The sequence below is a fragment of the Ambystoma mexicanum genome, chromosome 5p (assembly GCF_040938575.1).
Source record: "Ambystoma mexicanum isolate Mex_15411 chromosome 5p, UKY_AmexF1_1, whole genome shotgun sequence".
NCBI lineage: Eukaryota > Metazoa > Chordata > Amphibia > Caudata > Ambystomatidae > Ambystoma > Ambystoma mexicanum.
In genome coordinates, this window is record NC_090930.1 from 1,091,057,051 (window position 1) to 1,091,069,218 (window position 12,168).

The window sequence follows — 12,168 nt, forward strand, 5'->3', positions numbered from 1 at the left end:
GTGAGTAATTCGAAAGTCAAAAGAAGAGAAGAAATATGCCCATCGGGCTTGACGGCTGTTCTGGCATTCGAAATTCTGAAGGACTTTAAGGTTCCTGTGGTCAGTTCTGATAGTTACTGGATGTCTTGCTCCTACTAGAAGATGTCTCCATTCTTGGCATGCCTTCTTAATGGCGAGTAATTCCTTTTCCAGAACCGTGTAGTTTTGTTCTGAGGACGTCAAGGTTTTCGACATATAGGCAATAGGATGCTCTTTGCCGCTAAGAGAAGTCTGTTTCAAGACTGCTCCTATTGCAGAATGAGAAGCATCTGTCTCTAGAAGGAATGGTTTGGTTTGGTCCGGCAATCTAAGGATGGGAGCAGATGAAAATGCAGACTTTAATTCGTCGAAGGCTTGTTGTGTTTCCTTAGTCCACACATATTTCCTTCCTTTCTGTAGAAGTGTAGTCATTGGTTTGATGACTTTGGAGAAGTTGGGTATATATTTCCTGTAGAAATTTGCAAAGCCCACAAACCTTTGGATTTCTTTGACTCCTTGTGGAGCTTTCCAATGCAAAATGGCTTGTACCTTGTGAGGGTCCATGGAAGCCCCTTCTTTGGAAAGAATAAAGCCCAAATAAGGAATCTTTTCTTGATGAAACGAGCATTTCTCTAATTTGGCGAAAAGGTGGTTGTCTTGTAGGCGGTGTAGTACCTCTGAAACATGAGAAATGTGCTCCTGTAGATTGGTAGAAAAGATCAATATATCGTCAAGATATACGATCAGTGAATGAAGTAATAAATCCGAAAACAAGTGGTCTACGAATCTTTGGAAAACTGATGGAGCATTAGCCAGGCCGAAAGGCATAACGTGATATTCGTAATGCCCAAAAGGGGTGCGGAATGCCGTCTTCCACTCGTCTCCGCTTTTGATCCGAATTAAATGATAAGCGCCTCTCAGGTCCAGTTTGGTGAAAATGGAGGCACCCCTTACCGCTTCTAAAATATCCTGAATCAAAGGCAAAGGATATCGATCCTTGTAGGTGACCCTATTCAATCCCCTATAATCAATGCACGGTCTCAGTTCTTTGCAGTCTTTTTTCGGGATGAAAAACAAGGATGCTCCTGCTGGACTTTTTGATTCAGTGATAAGTCCGTTGCGTAGGTTTGTCTGCAGATATTCCTTCAGGGCCTCCTTTTCGGGATTAGATAGGGTGTACATCCTTCCAAATGGGATCTGGGCGTCTGGCAGGAGATCTATACTGCAATCGTCTCTCCGGTGAGGAGGCAGTTCCTTGAATTCCTCATTAGAGAATACTTTACTGTACTTGTGGTAACATTCCGGTAACAATTTCAGATTTAGCACTACTGCATTAGAGTTCTGAGAGATCTCAGGTGCCTGGGAGGTGTGTATTCCAGTTGTACCGTTATGCTGGCATGTGGAGATACAGTATTCTGATCCCAAAAACATGGTTCCAGCTTTCCAATTGATATAGGGATTGTGTTTAGCCAACCAAGGTATTCCCAGGATTATCGGGTAGTGAGCTGCCTTAATGAGATCAAAGATCACTTCCTCTTCATGGGAAGATATCCTCATTGTGAGGACGGAGGTATTGGCTCGTATGGGTCCAGAGGATAAGGATTCTCCATCTACTCCTTCGACTGGGATTGGTAGTGCTTTAGCCATATGGGGTATCTTGTTCTTGTAAGCCCATTCGGTATCCATAAAAAGACCCGCTGCTCCGCAATCTACAAGAGCTGGAACGTTTTCGAGTGAAACATCATTAAATCGGAGTGTTACTGGTAAAACCACCATTTGAGTAGAATTAGCCACTCCGTTGAGGGAACTCGGAGTTCCATGCCCGTTCATGGTTCCCTTTATGAACGGGTGAAGGCGTTTCCCGAACGCCGGGGAGGGACTAGATTACAGTCCTTCAAAACATGTTTGTCCGAACCACAGTACATACAGAGACCCAGAGAGCGTCTTCTGTTTCTCTCTTCTGAGGTAAGAGGACCTCTAGTGATTCCTATTTGCATGGGTTCTTCCTCATGGGTTCGTGAGGTCTTGGTAAATTCGCTTCGTACAATTGGAGGAGGTCCTTTGGCTTTTCCCTTCTTCCTTTCTAAATACCTTTCTTGGATTCTATAATCCATCTGTAGAACGAGTGTAATCATCTCTGCAAGGTTATGCGGGCGAGGTACTCGAGACAGTTCGTCCTTTAAGTCTTCGTTTACGTTTCTCCTAAAAATAGTAATGAGAGCGTCATCTGCCCAGGCTGTTTCATGTGCCAGTTGTTTGAACTGAGTGATGTACGCCAGAATTTCCATTGTTCCTTGTTTCAGGTCTAAGAGGTTTTCTTGTGCAGATACCACTATTTCTCTGCGTCCAAACATGGCTTGTATGCTATTGGAGAATCCAGCAAGAGAATCTAAGAGTTGATTGTTAGTGGTCACCAGGGGTGTGGCCCAAGCCAGAGCGCTCCCTGATAGGTTGGATATCATGAAGCTGACCTTGGACCGGTCGTTAGGAAAAAAGGCCGGTTTCAATGTAAACTGTACCGTACAAGAGTCAATGAATTCTTTTAGTTTTTTGGGATTGCCATCATATTTCCCCATAGGGAGGGGACCTGGAGGCAGTTCGATTCTTGAGTGTACTACTTGACGAAGCATGGTGTTTTCATTGCGCAGGGTTTGCATCTCGGTATTGAGATTTTGTACAGCTGCTACCAGCTGCTGTATCTGTTGCTCCATGGCGTTGCTATCTCTTACAATCTGTTTCAACACCACACTTTTTGATAAGCCAAGAATGGTACTCACGAATCTTCGGGCTTTATCAGGATGTTTGAAGAGTAGAGAGACGTCCCCCCGGGAGTCCAGAGACCGTGAGTAGTACTCTGTGCACCCAGGGGGCCACCCCCTGGGAAACCCTCGAGGGGAAGAAAACCCAGATCCAGACAGGTCCCGATTGATTGGAACGGAAGTTCGTATGATTAATGAAGACGTAGAAAAATAACTTGCTGTACACTTGACGTCAGGAAGCGGAGCATGAATAATCCAAGGTAAGGTGCCGGGGAAACCCTGTTAATACCAGGAGAAGGAGAGCAGACTCTCGAGAGACGAGACTCAGAGGAAGACGAGGAGAAGCACAAAGTGACAGCAGGAGGAGAGGAGCCGCGGTTGCGAGAGGCCGACGGCGGAAGGAGGAAAGAGGCTGAGAGAAGTAAGTGAAACAGAAACGGTGAGTACCGAAGCGGCAGAAGCCGAAGCGGAGTAAAGGATGCCGAGCAGGGCTAGGATTAGCTAGCACGGCAAGCCGTGTGGAAAAAAGAAACAGCGAACTGTCAAGGTTGGCAGCCGCTGAGCGGAGAAAAAGGTGCTGCGAGCAGCTAGTACGGCAAAAGCCGAGCGGTGAAAGGCAGGGAAACACAGATGGAAAGCAATGCATACACGGGAGCGAGTAGCAACGCAGAGTGTTTTAGTGATTCTGGGTTTAAGTAGGAATGATCAGGTGGAACTGAGTACGAAACTAGACCTGCACTGTTAGGTAGTAGAAACGTGATCCAACAGACGCCATCTTGAATTCCACTGTGTGCGCCGATGATGGTGAATCTTCCAATGTTTCCAAAGAGTTCTAGGGGTTTTCCTAACACAGACTGTGAGACAACGTACTCTCTGCATGGAAACAAAAGCAAAACTAAACATGTCTTGGCCTTGTTGGAACTCATGAGTTGCAGCTTTGTTCCCCATGACGCAGAGAGGAAGGGACACATGTCTGGGCATATGCTAAAAAGCCAGTGAGATAGCTAAATAAGTTGAGTGCTTACTGCTGCAATCTGATTGTTATCTACTGGAGGCAGGTTCGAATCTCGGCAAGGCTAACTCAGCTGTGCAATAGCACCTTGAAGCGTCTCATATGCTTGATGGAATTTCCAATAATGATCTCAGACCCACATAACCAGACAGACTCAAAGAATATGGCAAAGTCCTTACTCTTAGTAAAACAGATATTTTTGTTCTTCGCACAAAGCTGTTTCTGCAGTGTGCCCCAGTTCGGCAGCCTCGGTTTGTCTCTGTGGTAGTTTAAACACAATCCAATGTCCATCATTACATCATGGCCACTCTACTTAGGTTATAGTTTCTATGGTAGCAAGCTTCTATGTCTTACCTTCCTTGTGTTTCTGCATATGTACATTTGTTGAACATCCTCTCACTACTCTTTTCAACATTAACAATGTCTTCATCTCTTGATTACTTTGTTACTTCAATTGCACCATCATCATTTACTTATCTGCACATCGTTTCTGTACATCCAGAGTGCAGTACCGAAGGAGTGAAGGAAGAGCAACAGGTATCCAAGATCCATGACATGACGGTGCTGTCTACCGAGTGCTTAAACTACGAAGTGTTGCTGAACCGAAAAGAGCCTGTAGCTGCAGACAACCTCAAAATTGCTGCCACAGGAGCCCTCCCGACATCCTCCCTCTTGTCCCCATGACTGAGGCTCAGGAACCCAGGGTCTGCATCGCTGTAACAGGACCGAATCCAGCTGGACCACTCTTCTTCAAACCAGAGGTACTGTTTAGACTTAGGGTACTTATCTCAGTGTCTTTGAGCTGTGCTTTTCTCAGTTGAGACTTGCAGTGGCTTACCCTCAGAGTTGATTCCAACTCTGCTTTTCACAGGCTTAACAGCTTGTGACCCTACACGTGATTTTTCTACAAACTCTCTAATTTTGTGCAAAACCTTTTATCTAAGAAGTGCCTCAGCTCCATAAACTGTGCTCCAATTGAGTTTGGCTGTTCTGGCTCCATGCAGACTGTTCTAACCCATTGACTTTGATATTGTTTGTCCCTGATAGGTAGTAACTTGTTTTGGACTATTATAGCTGGGAAAGGCTTGTCTAGATTACATTGGAAGATTTAGTTGTCCTCACATATACTGAGAACCAGTTTAACCTTTTCCTTCCTTAAACCTTTCCTTTCTGAAACCTCAGAATCTGCAAAGTATAAAGTGTGATATACAATGTAATTACTGTCCTTGTGAATGAAGTCACCTCATGGTGTAGAAATTGTGTAAGAAGCATATCCAAAGAATATCCACTAACTTGTTTGATTCTGAAAAGTATTTTAAAGTATATTTACAGTGTTTTTATAGAACGCTTATTTAAATATTGATGTTAAATAAAGAACTATTTATAACTGAAACCTTGAGTGTGTTACTTGGTTACTTGTACTTACAAATTTCATTGCTACATCGCTACAGCTCACATTTACCCCTCTTGAGACAGGGCTGGCTGCTCAGTCACACTACCAACTTGTGTAGTACAGACCTATACCAAAAGGTGGGTTACCTAATACCAAGTAAATAAGTGTTGTGTAGTCTCACACAATGTTACTACATAATGTCTTGCCTAACACTGGTGGCAGCGGTGGGATTGACGTAGAGTAGTTACATTGACTATTTGTTGTACTTGTGTGCCCAACTAACCCAGCCACAAGGCTAAGTTCCACCAACACGTTAAGCATTTATAACATGTCAAATATGGATAACTTTAATGAGGCAGCCTGATTGTCCTGACAGTAGAACAACTGAAATATACGAGTAAAACCACCAGGGCTCTGACTCTGAAAGGAAAACAATGTGAATTGATTGTAAGGTTGTTAAATCACCAAAGCTTGGGTAGAAAACCTGTAACACCTACTCACCCAAATCATGTGGAAGATAATAATGAGGATGCTAATTTAGAGTCAAACTCCAATCTCCAAGAAGAGCCAGCAGAGGTAGAGGATTCTCAAGAAGGGAGAGCCCCTCTGCCACAGGCTGCCCCGTACCTCAGTCTCTTCCCACTGGGACGCCAAAAGGTCCAAATCTAAACCCAGATTATATTTCTCTTGAGAGGCTAAGATTGGAGTCCAAGAAACTAGGTGTCACAGCTGAAACCAAACATCAAGAGGTGAAACTAAGAGAATGAGAAATGCAGCATGAAATGGAAATGAAAAAGATCTCCCTTGATTCTGCTTCCTTTTCAGGGTCTTCTAGGTCTACTAGTCCTAAGAGGCCTCACCTACCTAAAGAAGCAGTGAGTATGTATGAACCTAAAGTTAATGTGTTGGTTTGTCTGGGTACGTTTGAATACACCTATGGTCTTCAAGGAATAAGTAGGAATGATCTTATTCTATGGCTCATGTCTAGGCTCCATAGTGTAGAGCAACTGGTGAAAGAAGGCAGAAGATAATGAAAATCAAATCATTATTTTTATTTTATTTAGATTTGAATGTAAAAAATCATTAAACATTTTTAATTAGTTCAATTTTTTTTAAACACATCCTAAACATCAGGCATTCATACATTCATTCAACTAATTCAATTCCTTAAACATTTAGTTATTTTAAGATTTTAAGAAAATTCCAATTCATTTCCATTATATTGCTAATAATTGTTTGCTCCAAAGTATTTTCATGTCTAGGCTCCCCCTGAATGGCTGTGATGGAGTTGGGTGCCAACGAGAGAAAGGATTATGAATCATTTGAACCCTCATTAATAGCCAGATTTGGGAGCATTCCTTCCCAGTACTTTAAGAGGCTTAGGACCCTCAAAAAGACTGATGGTACCCGTTGGGCTACTTGGGTATGGGAATGTATGAAAAACCTAGATGGTTGGGTTAAGGGTATAGAGTATACACCTTTGAAGGAATTAGAAATCTTTTTTTGCTAGAATCTATTTGCTAGAATCTATTTTAGCACTTCGCTGGCTCAAATGAAATTGATCCTAAAAAGCTAGCACAAGCTGCTGACTTATGGGTAGCCAACATGGCCACTCATAAGGACTTTTGGCAACTCACAAGAAGGAAGAAGGGAAGCAGCACAAGAAAGAGGGTAACAAGAATTCTGATTCCAACCATCCAAAACAGGGCCACAAACATAGCAAGGGTAAATTCCATGGGAAACCTGGTAGGTCTAGTGAACCCTCCGGTGCCAAACCAGAGGGAAGTCAACACAAATCCTCATTCCAGAGAACATTTGGGAAATGTATGTGGGCCTGTAGATCATGTGAAAAGGGATCCCAGAAGTAAGTGTAAACCTTCAGGGGTCCACACTGCCTCCCTAGGCTTCATCCCTGAGGGAGAAGCACAAATGGCAAGTGCACACTTTCAACTAATGGCTGAAGACCCCATTGGAGTTCAAGCCGGTGCATCTTTAGTGTCCCCGGGTCTGTGGTAACAGAATGTGGATGTTTATAATTCCATTCCAGACAACACAAACAAATATTATAAGGACAGTGTTTTGTAAAAGGTGAGGAGACCCCGTGCTGCCAGAGACACTGGGACAAGTATTACAGTGGAAGATGAAAGCTTTTTCAAACCTGAGGATGTAGCTAAGGCACCCAAAGGTGCCACTAAACTTGCAGGATGCCCTATCCAAGTGGTTCCTATTCTGCCAGCTCCCACCCAGTGCAATAATATGACTGTTAGAATTCCTTTTAGTGTACATATTGAAGTGACAGGGCAAGTCCTGTTGGGAAATGACTTAACAACTCTTGGATTAGTGTCTAGAACCCCCAGGCCTCCCAGCAAAAAGAAGTAAGAGCAAACAAGATTGGTCAATCTTAAGGGACTCTCAGTTTGAGGTTAACGAGATTTCCAATACCCCCAGTCCACAGGAAGCCCCCCCCCTTCAATTTCCAAGAAAGTGAAAAAGACAATGGAGAAATCCAAGATCTCTGTGAAAAAGAAAGGTCTCAAACCTAAACCTGTTCATAGGACAAGGACATTCCTGAGAGGATTGTCCCAGGTCACCCCAGTGACCCCTTCCCCAGCTGAGGCTGAGTGGGAGGACCAACCAAATTCTGTGGAAATAGCTACTGGTGACACAGAGGTGGAAGAAAACCTTCCCTGCATTGTAGATCTGGATCCTACAGACCATCCCGAGCTGCAAACTTTACTTGCAGAAGGTGGACCCTCTAGGGCAGACTTCAGTGAAGGACAAAGAGAGGGTCCCTCTCTAGGAGGTCTGCACCAGCAGACAGCTTTCCAGCTGTAAGGGCAAGAGCCAGGGAAGCATAGGGTTTACTGGGATGATGGCCTCCTCTACAGTGAAACTACTGAATCTACCGCAGGGGACTAGAGGGACGGTTGGTAGTACCCCAGGAGGTGAGACAGCAGTTCCTACAGTTGGCACATTAATTCCTCTGGCTGGCCACTTGAGTTTCAAGAGGACCAACAAGAGGCTATTTCTGTACTTCTACCAGCCCAAGATGGGGGCTGATGTAGATAAATTCAGTAGTGTTCCTCCCCTCCCTTTCTGCATCCCGCTCCCTCACCTTTTGTATACTCCGGCTCTACCAGAAATGTCATCAGGCCTAGTACGGTAGTCGCCTGTCTGTTTCTATTTCCTTCCCACTCTCTCCCTTCCTTATCTATGTCTTAGCTCTTGCACTATCTGAATTGTCGTCAGGCCGAGTACAATAGTTAATTTCACATCCTTACTGTTGATGGCCTGTAAGAATGTAATTGTATTTTCCCTTGTTCTCTCCGTTGCGATGAAGCGCTTTGAAACACATTGGGCATCATTACAAGTTTGCCACTCCGGAAACAACCGTATCAATAAGCTTGCTGATACCGTTGTTTCCGGGCCGGTAGACTATGAGTTCTACGAGCGGGTGCCTTTCAGCCCGCCAAGTCTGGACTGGCGGGCGTAACAGTACCCACTCGCAGACCTTGACGGATGCAACGGCACGATTCATAAATGGTGCCAGTGCATCCAGCCTCCCCATTCCCATTCAGTTCAATGGGACTCAATGGGAATGGGGAGTAATATTTTCTGGCACCCGGCAATGGGGAATTACCAGGACCGCCGGGGCTGTAATGCGCGGTAAGTCCACATTGTGCCAGAAAACATGACTAAAACGGCAGCCATGCCGGTATTTACTGACATGGCTACCGCCAGAGTCATATTCAGGCCCATTGTGTATAGGCGCTATATAAATAAACGATCATATCAGTTGGAAAAAGCATCTTCACCAGCTAGGTATGTTTTGCAGGCTCAGGAACATGCCCATCCTACTATAAAGGCTAGTAAATGTCAAATTGGTCAGAGTAAAGTGGTCTACCTTGACATGAGGTAGGAGGAGGTGAAATAAGGCCAGTGCTTAGCAAGGTACAAGCAGTACAAGACTAGGCCACCCCTACTACTCAGACTAAAGTGAGAGCCTTCCTAGGCATCAGTGAGTACTACAGGAACTTTATAGAGAACTATGGGACCATAGCCTCTCCCTTGAACCCTAGAATCTGATCTCACCCAAATTCCCCAAGAATTGTCATGATGCCTACCCCCGGAGCACCAGGACAGGCCCAGCACCCCCGGCAGCAGGCAGCATGCCCTCGGGTAAAAGCTCAAACGGCCCCTAATAGGGGCTCTTTGGACTTTGTCCTTGCGCCTTTGGCGCCAGGCTCATGTTGGACATCAGTCGTGGCGCCATAGGCGCCAGGCTCATAAAAGAGGGTGTTTGGTGCACTTACCTGACGCAGACCATGCTGCATGAAGCCTCAAGCCAAATGAGGCTTAGGAGGGACTATTTTATCAAAGCAACTATTTTACTTGGGTGGGGACCATGGAAGAATACTTACCTGGAACTTCTTCCAAGGCTATTTAAACCACGCCCGGACTGCCACACGTGCTTCGCGTTGCTCTGCATCTAGCAGCTGAACGCTCCCCGTGCCTGCTCCTGCATCTTGCCTCCAGCCACGCCCGCCTCGATCTTGGGATACCAGGAAGGAAGGAAGGGAAGAGAAAAGGTGAAACCAAGAACTTATCTAACTTCCTACCTGTCTCCGGAACCATCACGCCAGCGATCCTGAAGATAGACATTCTTTATAAGCATTGCGCTACTTGTTGCAGCGCTGCGCATCACTCACCTGCCTCGTGGGCTCTTCACTATCCACCGCGACCTTCTGGGCATTCCGCCACATGTCTGCACCTGCAGGGGAGAAGAAGAGACAAAAGGTGAGCAGGAGGACCAAATGAGGAAAGCCTGATTTTCCGTCACAAGACTTACCTGGCCATATTTGACGGAACCACTCCTCATTTCGGGTCGGCGCCACTTCTTGGCCTGGTACCGCACCCCGGCCCCTAAGGGGAAAAAAGAAAGACATTGCTAGAGGGATTCAAAGACATTTAAAGGGATCATTTTATCACAAACTCACCTTAGTTTATCTCCGGCAATATCCCTCGAAGCATCACTTCCCCTCTGCACTTGAAAATAAGGACAGATCGCAGGTTAAGAAAAGCAAACAAAGAGAAGACTCTACTCTGGAACTTTTTAAACTGCATACTTACGGCATTTCGCCTTCTGAAACCAGTGAAGTAACTGGTCAAATACGCGCCCCTGCACCAGAAGCAGGATGGAGAGCTCATCCATTCAAACTTTAAGGTGAGCCTTGATTGGGGATTTCGGAGGTGGTCAGAGAAGAGCAAAGGGGAGGTGGGAAGTAATCACAATACTCTGCAGTCAGTTAATCCCCTTTCTCCACCTACATAAAGATTTTTCTACGGGCCAGACCAGCCAGATCTGGGGGTCCAGTTCAGTCGGTGTTTCGAATCCTGCGCATCACGCTTGAAGAGGTCACAGCAATCCAGACCAGGTCAGCGCCTCTGTGGGAGCCAGGTGAGCGTTACAGAATGCGAAGCCTTCCTACAAATTCCCACCCAGGCGCTATGGAAACTTCTGAGACTGATATGTTGGCTCAATTACTGGGGGAATTACGGGCCGAAGTACATGCCACTCATCAAGAGACTAATGCCCTCAGGAGGGAACTAATCGTATCTAAGGAACAAACTGATGACCTGGCTAGGCAGGTATTGCAAGGTCAAGCTGGGCAAACCCCTCTACCTGGTTCCGGGGTGAATTCTGTTCTTGTGGCTTCAAGTAACCCTGTGCAAATCAATCTACCTGGAAATATGCCACTGGCCCCACCTGAACGCTTTGCTGGGGACCCCAAACGGTTCGCCGTATTCATGAATCAATGTCGTTTGCACTTCCTATGCAGACCTGGGGCCTTCCCTAATGACCAGACCAAGGTAGCTTTTGTGTTGTCATACCTTAGCGGCTGTGCTGCCGATTGGTCAGTTCCACTGGTTACTCAAGATGACCCAATCCTCCGGGATTTCCAAGGATTTCAAGCAAGCATGGAGAGATTATTTGCTCGACATTCTCAGGGACAAGCTCTGGATGATGAACTTCTATCCCTGCGTCAGGGCAATCAAGACCTCCTCTCCTACATAGCAACCTTTAACAGACTAATCGTGGAAACTGGGTGGCCAGAGGATAAAAGAATCACATTATTCTATCGGGGTCTACGCGGAGAACTTAAAGATGTCTTGGCCCAAGTTTTAAATCTGCCCCAAGAATGCACAGAATATATAGACTTAGTGGTCCAATTGGATCACAGGCTCCAAAACCGAAAAGCGGATCGGTTCAAGTTTGAAACCCGGGTGTTGGTCAAGACCCACGTCACTCCCAAGGGTGCCGATGTCTCCGAGCCTATGCAAATTGGAGGGGTTAGAGGACCTTTAACCCAAAAGGAACGTGAAAGGAGGCGGCAGTTAAAATTATATCTTTATTGTGGGAACTCTGGACACTTTCTACGAGATTGCCCGGCAAAACCGCCCAAGAAGGTGGTAGGAGCCGCTGATAAAAACCATGAAGACTCTGTTTCGGGAAACCATTCCGCCCGACAAGCGTAGGGGTCCGCTTGCCGAGCTTGAAAACTAACTCTCAGACCTCGCATTTCATTGTGCCAATGGCTCTCGTAGATCCGGAACAGCCTAAGCGGTTGCATGCTATAAAGGCATACATCGATAGTGGGGCTATAGGAAACTATGTGGATCGTGAATTAGTCTCTAGGATTAACCTTCCTCTGCATCCAAAAACCAGCAAAGATGTCATCACCACAGTCGATGGAACTGAAATTGCCTCAGGACCGGTAACACATTCCACTACTGAGGTGACTCTTATGGGTCCGGACGGCCATCGGGAGGCAGTTGTGTTTGACGTAATCAAGGCCCCACAGTTTCAGGTTATTCTTGGAATTCCTTGGTTAGAGACACATAATCATCGAATTGATTGGCGAGCAAAGAGAATAACCTTCCCGGATTGTGCACAAACCTGCTACCCAGAAAATCTGAAGATTAGT

The 12,168-nt window shown here is 45.7% G+C and overlaps 1 long non-coding RNA gene across 1 annotated transcript in view; it reads left to right on the top strand.

Moving 5' to 3' along the window:
- The window catches only part of LOC138481431 (uncharacterized), a 308,633-nt gene that overhangs the window by 19,612 nt on the left and 276,853 nt on the right, over nt 1–12,168 (top strand). The gene's annotated exons all lie outside the window — the stretch shown is intronic.